We start from the raw sequence: 9,904 nt of genomic DNA on the forward strand, positions 1-9,904 counted from the left end.
CATGCTGTTTGCCAAAGCTACACTCCTGGATCCCAACAGGGGGCAAATACGGGGAGCAGCCTGCTTCGGTTTCCCATACCTCTCTTCCCAGTTCTGAAGCCTTTGCTGGGATTTTAGCTTGCAGGTGGCTCGTATCTATTAAAAGATCAATTGCATGACTCTTGTATGCTTACAGACTACATCTTCCTGTGGCAGCCTCAGCCTCTGCTGTTTGTGCTGTAGGAACATTCTCTAGCATAATGGACAGGCTGTAGAGTTCCTAATCCAAACAGAGATTAAAGAGGTGAGATGACACCCAGGCTGTAGGGCTGGGGCTCACAAGTCTCAGGTGTTGGTGTTTCAGGCAGATTCTTGGGGAGAAGTGCAGCTCCCTTCTGGCCTGCTGCCTACTGAGATCTTGCCCAGTAGCAAAGTGGGAAGACGATGGGATGTGTGTGCAGGAAGCTTGAAAATTGTCTCTGATACTGCCATTTACACATAACTGAAGCTTTTTTTTTTTTTTTTTTTTTAAATATATCAAAGGCTGTAAGAATCTAATCCATCTCCAGAATTTAGGGCAGAAAGATATATTCTGTTGCACTTATCTTCAGGTTTACAGTAACTAGTAGTTTTCCACAGTAGATCTACTGAATTTTAATATCAGAAATAGTGTTCATGTGTTTGGCAACATAGTTTGGTTCTGTTCCTCGATTGCTAGTCCATGACTCCACTTTCATGTAAGTATCCAGACTTTCAGATTTCTTTGGAATACTGCAATAGGGAGGACTGCGATTAACGTTTAATGAAACCAGTTAGAAAATACAGAAATAGAAACTACAACTTTTGTATCTGCTAGGTACCTTTGTACCTAGATAATGCACATTTCTAGAGGCTAAATTAATTTATAATGAAAATTGTTCTTTGGTATGAGAAATTTAAGCTTGTAATGAGATCTAAAGCGAGTTGATAAGGTAAACATCTGCAAGCTCACAGCCCATTTTCTAATAAATCTGACAAGTTTTTTCTTTCATTACCAATAGAAGCCAATATTTTGTACAGCGTTTGTATTTTTATTGTTTCAAACGACTCTTAGAAAAGCCAGAATTTCACGAGGGAACAAAATGTTTTTTAAGATTGCTGGCTTTAAGACAGCCAATGCTAACAGTAAGGCATGCTATGATCCAAGCAGCACTCAGACAAACACCAGGCATGGATGGCCTGCCAAGCAACACCAAGGATTAGTGAAATTATTTGATTTGTAAGTGTATGTATTAATGGTTGTTAGTTGAGGCAGGCAATGGACATCTCATGATGTCCATAGAGAGTGACAAAGATGATTGTTTATTTTATTTATTTATTTATTTTTTTAAGGTATAGGATATTTTTTGTAGGGAATTTAATTTTTTATTTGTGTAAATTATAAATTTCGGGAATTCTACACAATGGAAGGCATCCGTCAAAATTACCCCCAAACTACTAGCAGCTTGTGTTTTCGAGTGGCAAAATATTTGCTTAGGAAAAAGCTATCAATCACCTTCTGAAAAATATAATTAATTGTATTGAAAAAAGATGATGAAGAATAGTTACAGCCACATTAGAAATTAGTACAAAGTTTTAAGCTGTGCTGCGTGTGTAGTGGGATGGATTGCTTTTATGCAGCTGAAGATTGAAAAGCTGCTAGCACTCTTTTAAAAGGCCATTCAACTTATCCCTTAAGGAAGATCCTTTGAATTTTGGTGATCTTAAAGTCATTGGCTCTCTTGAGCTAAAAGAGTGACAAAATTCATTGGTTAAGTTGGCTAAACCTTGTCTGTAGTAAGACGTGATGGCCTGGCAACTGGTAGGAGCTGGCAGGAGATGAAAATGAAGGGAAGGTTGTGAGAGCTGAGAAAGACACATGGGCTGAGGTCATGCCAACAGGCAAACAGTCTTGAGAAATATGTCTTATTGAAAATTACCACACTTTTGATGTGCAAAATACAGCTATATATCTCAAAAAGAACAACAAAATAATGTCATTCCTCCAATGTTTTATTATTTCAGTGATGCGAGCTTATCCATTTATTAACTGGCTGCCCAGCAAGAACTGTTAAAACATGACTTTTCTTTCCTGAAAATAAATAAATAACATTGAAGAGAGAATTTATGAAGGAGTTACATTTCTCAGCTATTTGGAGTTACTTTAATCTTCTTGAATTAGTAGTGGGCTTTCCATTTCTTCATCTTGGATATGTATTTATGAGAGGCTGGTTCTCCACGGATGATTTAGTGGCCAAGTTTTCACTGTCTTCTAAGTAACGATGTTGAACAGTGAGTGAAGGAGTAATAATTAGATCTTACCCTGCCTGTTGTAATCTAGTCTATTTTTTACTCTATTAGCCAAGGTAATAGTGGAGGATCTCTCAGGCATGCTGTTGCCTGTAACATGTCTTAGGGACTACAGTTTTAATGCCCATAGACATCCCAAGAACATAATTTTTAGCATATATTTGATGAATGACTTGCTAGCTACTTCTTTCAGAGAAGCAACTGTGAGATCTGCCCTTGACAGGAATGTGATTTAATACAGTTGGATTGGCTAGAGCAGATTGATCTGATCCCTGTGGCTTTTGAATATACCAGAGGGTGCAGACTCCAGTTTGTGCCCAATTCAGTCACCTGCCCTAGCAATAGCTGTGTTTCTGGCTGGTTCTCCACAGATTCCTGAAAGCCCTCATACATACCTTTCATTTAAAGGAATTCACACAGCAGACGTTGCCTTTCCCTTAAATACTTTCTACCCATTTCAGAAACTGAAAGCGGTTTGAGCCTCAAAACCTGATCCACCTCCTTCCCATTCACGTCGCTGTGCTGGACCCAGCCCTGGTAGTGTTTGGTACCAAGCAGCCCCACGACGAGGAGTTCTGGTGCTGGAAATCCAGGCGTTTTGAACCACATCGGGAAGTTCTCAGTAAAGCCTGGCACAAATCAAATGATTCGACTTCTTCCAGTACGCTATGTATCCTTAGAGCATTATACATTTCTCATGCCACCCCTGCATTTTTCAATGGGTGATGGAATTCACCGAATGTGCGCTTAGAAAAGAAAGCAGTTTTCATTTCTCTGCCGGGTAAGGGGCTTTACACTTCTGGAATTGTCTTTCCATTTACATTTGCCCAACGATGGAATCTGGGTAACAGAAATACTTTCAAAGGTGCTGCCTCCCGAGGGAAAGTAACCCTTTTCATCATTAAAGTGCCAGAAAAGCTGCTGGTTTACAGTGCTTCCAAACAATCCATTAGGATAATATGAGTAATTTCAAATTGAGCCTTTTTTGACCAGGTGGTTTGTGTTTACTACCACCAGAAGCTGACAATATTTTCAGTGCAGGTATTTTTACATGGCTGGTGTTAGAAGTGACAATAATGGCATTTGAAAAGGATCTGCCCATGTTCACGGATTACATACCTGATGCAAAACCATGGCTTTGGTAGGAATTTATTCAGCATTTCAGTGGGTACAGCTCTGCCCTGGGAACAGCCTCGACAGTGCTGAGTTCTTCCAACTTTTCCAGTGATTTGTGCCTATTGATTAAAGCTCCTGAAGGTCACAGAATTGAAATTCATTTGGCTGCAACCATTATACAAAAATAACACAAAGTATTTGTTCATCAAAATCAAGCTGTAAGTCAACTTGAGTGACCAAGAATTGAAATGAGATTTTGCTGCTTGTAGCAGTGTTACAAGTAAATGCCAGGTGTTTCAACAAGCCCTGTTAGGTGATAGATGATCCAGCCAAGCCCATCCTTGTGCCTGGGGAGTTCACTCGGTTATCTGCTCCCTACCAATTTCAAAGCCAGTACTTGAGACTGTAAAACAAGAATCCCTTATTTAATAAGCTGACCTTGAGTTACTCAGTGTCTGCCAACGTGTTATAAATGCTGAGGAACGTAGAAACAAGTGTGCGTTGTTACTGTAAAGCCCTTAATAAGTAGTTTGTTGAAACACTGCCATTTGCAACACCATTTCCAGCAAAGCTGAGCCTTCTGTTTTATGCCAACTACACTTATGGAGGGTTGAAGTGGAAGCTAAATTGCTAAATCCTCTTTTAAGAGAGCTAACATATTTAACATTTTTCATTTCCGGAAGGTTACTATTTCTGTTTTGACTGGTAAAACATCCAGTACAGAATCTAAATGGCGGTACGCATTTATCATGGTAGATCAACAGCAAAAGTGGTAAAATATATACAGCCAAGTACGCTGTTGGGGTTGTAGAAAGGTAGGGTATCGCTTTGCTGTGGAGGAATAATGCACAGAACCAGTAGCACAGAAAGTCCAACAAGGCAATGAAAGCTCCCTTTGCTCAACCATTGTACAAGAGACCCACATCAGAAATGGATGGTGAGGTGGAGGAACCGGTGAGTAACCCAAGTGGGTGACAGCCTGGGGTAGGACCTTTCACCAGGCTCTGCCAACCAGACTGAGATTTAACTTGCCCACGGCTCTGTCAGCACCTTAAAGTCTGTGGTATGTGTCCCTGTTCTGGGTTGAGAGGGCTGCTAAAAGAGCCTGAATTCTCTCTTGGTACTGCAGAAAAGCATAAGGAGCTGTAGACTGATCCCATTTATCACAGTCCACGTTTCCTATTCAGAGAGGGATTCTTTCCCAGGACATTCTTTCTACTGTTTGAGTGCAGATTAACGGGATCATGCTGTCTGTCATCAGTGCTGTTACCTTTGATTATGCTCCAGTAAGTTAAACTTTTCAAAGCAGAAAAAAAATGCTGTTTTTCAAAGATCTATTTAAAGTTGATTTGAGAATTTGTATTTCTTTCTATTGATTTTTCTAATGCAAGTGCATGCTACCAAGTGGTAGGAAAATGGATCTGACCTAAATATCTTTAAATGAGAATTTCTAAGCCTCCTAGGACAAATCTTGCAATCCTTTATCACTGAAAAACTGAAAAAATATTTAGGAAGAACTGGTTTACAAACAGAAAGGTCTTCCAAGCACCTGTAGGTACTTTCCTGTAGAGAGGTGGGGCAGTCAGTGTAATCAAGACAGTTCTTGCATGCTTTCTCATCTCCATCACTTTGGGCAGCCCTTCCCTGCCCTAGCTGGCTTGTGTCACAGTACTGTGCTTTACCACATACGAGTCCTGCAGGGCTAAAAAAGTCCCCAGTGTGTCATTTCCAAGCCGCCGTGTCACACCATAGAGCTCAGGAAGGCCTCATGACCTCACTTGGCCCCTCACCCCTCTCCTCCATAGCCTGCTTGGCAAACTTCACAAGTGAGGTGGGGAACAACTCCACCTCTCATAGGTTAAAACCCAGCCTGCCTGTGAGACTATAGCATTGGGTTTGTAAAACTGAGGGAGGAAAGCACTTCCCATTGTTGCTGCAGAGGCTGGAGGTTGTGTAGTGTTGGCCACTGCTCCGGGCCCCTCAGATCATGCACAGGTCATGATCAGATGCCTACAGATAGCTGCGTGATGCTTTATAACATTCAGACCTACACGTATTTTCTCTATAATCCATTTTTAAAACAACTTGGCTATGAATTCTGGGACTTTACCTTCTAAATGGCTGTGGAAGAGTCTTCCCATGCTAGCCCACTATCTGAGGCAAAACCTACTGCAGAAACTACATGGCTGCGTAGTAAGGCACAAGTATATAGCTATTCCCTTTGGGTACACGATCAGTACGATACAATGACAGTGCATGAAGTCTGTACCCTTCTGTATTGCAGATCAAAGTGTGAAGTGTGCCTGATCATGTTGCTACACTAAGTAGATCATTGCAGTATTTGCTTAGGCACAGTTTCAAAAGCAGCTTGGAAACTTAAAAAAAAAAAAAAAAAAAAAAAAAAAAGACACATCTTAAGCACAACAGATTGCCCCTTCAAAAAATATTACATCTATACCACTGAGTGAGACCCTGCCAGACTAAAGCTATGTTGATGTTATGGGATCCAAAGGCTGGAGCAGAGGCACAAGACATCGCTGACAGAGTGATCAAAGAGGTTTCAGAGCAGCATGGAGAATCACCCCTTTTGGTTGACAAGTGTTGAAGTCCTGTGCTGGAGGAACACACGGGAGGGCTGTGTGGCCCCATCCCTGACCTTTCAGATCCATGGCTGTCACCATGATCCCATTGCAGGACATACCTGAATCACCGTGCTGTCCCACCAGTCTGTGTGAGCCCAGAAGAAGCAATCTGCTAAATGAGGATGCTCCAGGATAAGCAAATCATATGGAATTACTGTTTGGGTTTTCTCTTACTTTCATCTGCTCACACTGGCTCTGCAAAGTGCCGTAGGCTGTCCTGGACAGTGCTGTCCTCCTAGCTATTTGTAAACATGTACTATAACCACCATGCACTGAGGGCAGTCAGGCTGACCACGTACTGCCTTTTGTGCTGACTGGCACTGATTTAAAGGACTCTCGGAGTGAAAAATAAACAGAATTGAGTGACAGGAATCACACTATAGGAATTTACTAATTTGAACCCTAGTCTCGAACTGCAATAGTGGTTTTATAAGATATCGGTATAAAAGCTCACTTCTGAGCTCATTGTATAGCTTAGTAAAATCTATGCAGTAAGGCAAAACAAACAAGGAATATTGACCTGGAATGCCAGGGGGTATTTGGAGTTGGAGGAAATCCTGTAAAAGCTGACCACATGTTATTAACATCCTGTGATGTTCTCTCAAAGCCAATTTCCAGCAGGTCTTTCCCTCTGTTTCTTTTTTAGCTCTCATTGCCCTACACTCCTATCAACTGGCAGTAAATTAAATTAGCCTTCCCCAAGCTGAGCCTGTTTTGCCTGTGTTGGTAACCAGTGAGTAATAGCCCTGTCTGTATGTTAACCCACGGGTGTTTTTCATCCTATTTCTCCCCCTGTCCTGCTCAGGAGGGGGAGTGAGCAAGCGGCTGGATGGGCATCAGCCAGGGTCACCAACCACACCTGGGCTACTAAGATAACCATAAAAAAGTTCCTGTAAGAACCTGAGGTGCTAGAAATCAGTGCCTGGGCTATACCGCAGAAAAAAAAGAAAAAGACTTAGTGAATAATGTCACTGCTTGTTCCTAAAGAGAGTGTGCGGAACAAGATGCGTGCACAGTTCTGTGGCTGTGTCACAGGGACGCTACGTGTGATTTGTAATCTCTTCTGGGTCTAACCACTGCCACATAGCCCCTTCTACTAAAACAAACAGATCACCGTGTAATTGGCTATGATGTAATCACTTGTAAGAGCAAAACTTTGTTTCCTGATGAAAGGGAACCGGGGAGAGCTATAAAGATGAAATACCAGTGCTACCAGTGGGATTCAGCTGCTGTTCTGCAGTAGCTTGATACGATTAACAGGATGCTATACAGCGTATTTCTGCAGCATGGATGCTTTGGGAATGCAAGGCATGATGCTTAGCCATGATTAAAAGCTAAACCACATGCTCTGGCTTCCTTCTAAAGCAGATTTCATTGGGATGTCACACCCCTGTAGCACCTCCATGGCCCAAAGGGTGCATCCCCATATGGGAGAGGGGACCCTTCCCATGTTGTGGGGAAGGGAACTCCTGGCACAGCACAGAAAGCCACTGGCAGAAATCCCAGTGTTATCTGCTGGGGCTGAAGCTGCTCAGCCTGGACAGGCTTTGTCCTCAGACAGCTGAGGTTTGGACTGCAAAGGGTTTGCCTCTTCTCCACCTCCGTGATATACCCGCAGTCAGCATTTATCTTCCCCTCGGGAAACCCTTTTGAAAGTACTCGGTGAAGTTGATCAGCTTGATGTGGTCAGGACAAGTGTCACAGCATAGCAGAGCCGCTCAGGATGGAAGGGACCTGGGGAGGTCTCCCCTCCAACCTCCTGCTCTGTACCTGGTCAGTCTTGAAAACCTCCCCAGATGGAGCCTTCACAACTTCTTCCACCCACATAATGAACATTTCTCGCTTTATACAGAACTGGAACCTCTCTGGTTAAATTTCTGTCTGTCATTTCTTGTCTTACCACCACACACCACTGCAGAGAGCCTGCAAACCTTCTGCTCCATGGCACAGGGAGCCAGTGCCACACTGTCCTCTTTGGGACATTTGGGGAAGGCTGATCCCTCTCCCCTTCCCATATAGTGAGGGCTGAACCAGCACAGATTTAGAGTTTTAAAATTGATACAGTTTTACTACTATATCTGAAAATTCAGGAAACTCAGTGCCCAGCACACCACGTAAAAGATCACCTCCATCCAAATGAGCAGGGACCTCCAAGGGTTTTTTTTTTTTTTTTTTTTTTTAATATAATGTAGAGGGCAACAGAAATGAGATTTTTTCTCATCTCTTTGTCCTGGGCTGCAAGTGAACCTTCTGGACTCTGCTGGTCCCAGGCTATGGTGAGATGAGCCTGCTGGCTCCTGCTGACTGGTGCTTTTCAGGGTGCCCCTTCAGCTCTGTGACATCCCCCATCTGCCTCTTTCAGACAGCACAGAGAAATAGGATCAAGCCTGAGGAAGGGAGCTGGTCACTAGAGATGTAGTCTCTGTACAAACAAAAAATTCCTGGGTATCCCTTTGCCAGTGGGTGGGACAGACAACACCTCCTTTTTGGCTGCAGAGCAAAGATCTTGTGATATTTTTGGTGTGCAACATACTTTGAAGCATTTAAATGTGCTCGTATGAGCAATTTATAGTGCTTGGCATCTTCCTATGAAATATTTATAGAGGCAATATATTCCAGTGAATTATACTGCTGGCCCATGCAGCTTGGATGATAAAAAAAGTCCATTGTAATCTGCAGAAAAGGAACTCATCAGCACCATGGAAATAAGATTTGTAACCAGCACCATCACTATCTGGAATCCAGGACATAGGAAACCATCTTTCCTCCAATAAATCCCTGGTGCAGTGAAGGCGATGGCAAAGTTCATCTGTGCATGTGGAGCTGGGCTGGTGTTGGTCGTGCCAGCGAGGAAAATGGGTCAGTGCTGCAGAGCCAGCCAAAGCAAGGGCAGTGGCTGATGGAGAAAAAAAGCAAAGCCATAGGCAAATAACTTCACAACCCTCCCTGGTGGGAGATAGAAATCACAAAATCCGTAATGTCTGTCCAGAGGCAGGAACAATATTTCATTTGTTTAAAGGAGCCCTTTCCATTCCCTGGTCACACAGATAAATGCTGGTGCAGAAAAATACACAAATGAATGAGTTCTCATCAAAAACAGAATTGAGCCATGAAGCTGTGTTCATTATAGTAGTGATTTTCTCTTTTCTCTGCAGAACAGGACTCAAGGGATGCAAGATAGAAAGTCTCCGAATTAAAGTCCTCCTTGCCTATGGAGGTTTTATTTTTGTTTTTCCTCTGTGAGTTATTTTCCTTCCTTGAAAGTCAGTGCACAGCCAGGAGCCCCTGGCACGCTCCCTCTTAGGGAAAGGCACAGGCTGCAGGCTCCAGGCTCTTGCCATAGGTAGGTTTCCTTAGTCTGGAGGTTTTTCAAAACATTTTCATGTAAACTGAAAATAAATCAAGCAGGTACATGTCAGAAGTCTCAAACAGTCAAGTTCACCCCATTTCTGATGTAAATACCCAAGTTAGAAACCATTCATCATCTGGAGGGGACAGGTGGGCCCAGTTTCCTCCAGTGCTGTAAGTGTGGATCTTTGGCCAAGGGATGGCCATCCCTTGGCCACCTTGCCAAGTCCTTCTGCTGCTGTAGGACACACACTTGTGGACCAACAGGGTTAAATTGCTACCAGAAGGCTTCAGAGGAGCCGATGAGACATGTAGGGAAAAAAAACAAAAACAGCTGAATGGCTGAAGGTCCTGACCAGACAAGATCTGGGGCAGCAGACACCTACTTCTGGTGAGCACCCTCATCTGTCTGCTGAGAGGTGAGGTGCCTCTGTCTCCCCGTTAGCCACCACCTTGTCCCCGTTAACGTCTTTAGGAGGAGCTCTGAATCC

The sequence above is a fragment of the Aythya fuligula genome, chromosome 2, assembly GCF_009819795.1.
Source record: "Aythya fuligula isolate bAytFul2 chromosome 2, bAytFul2.pri, whole genome shotgun sequence".
NCBI lineage: Eukaryota > Metazoa > Chordata > Aves > Anseriformes > Anatidae > Aythya > Aythya fuligula.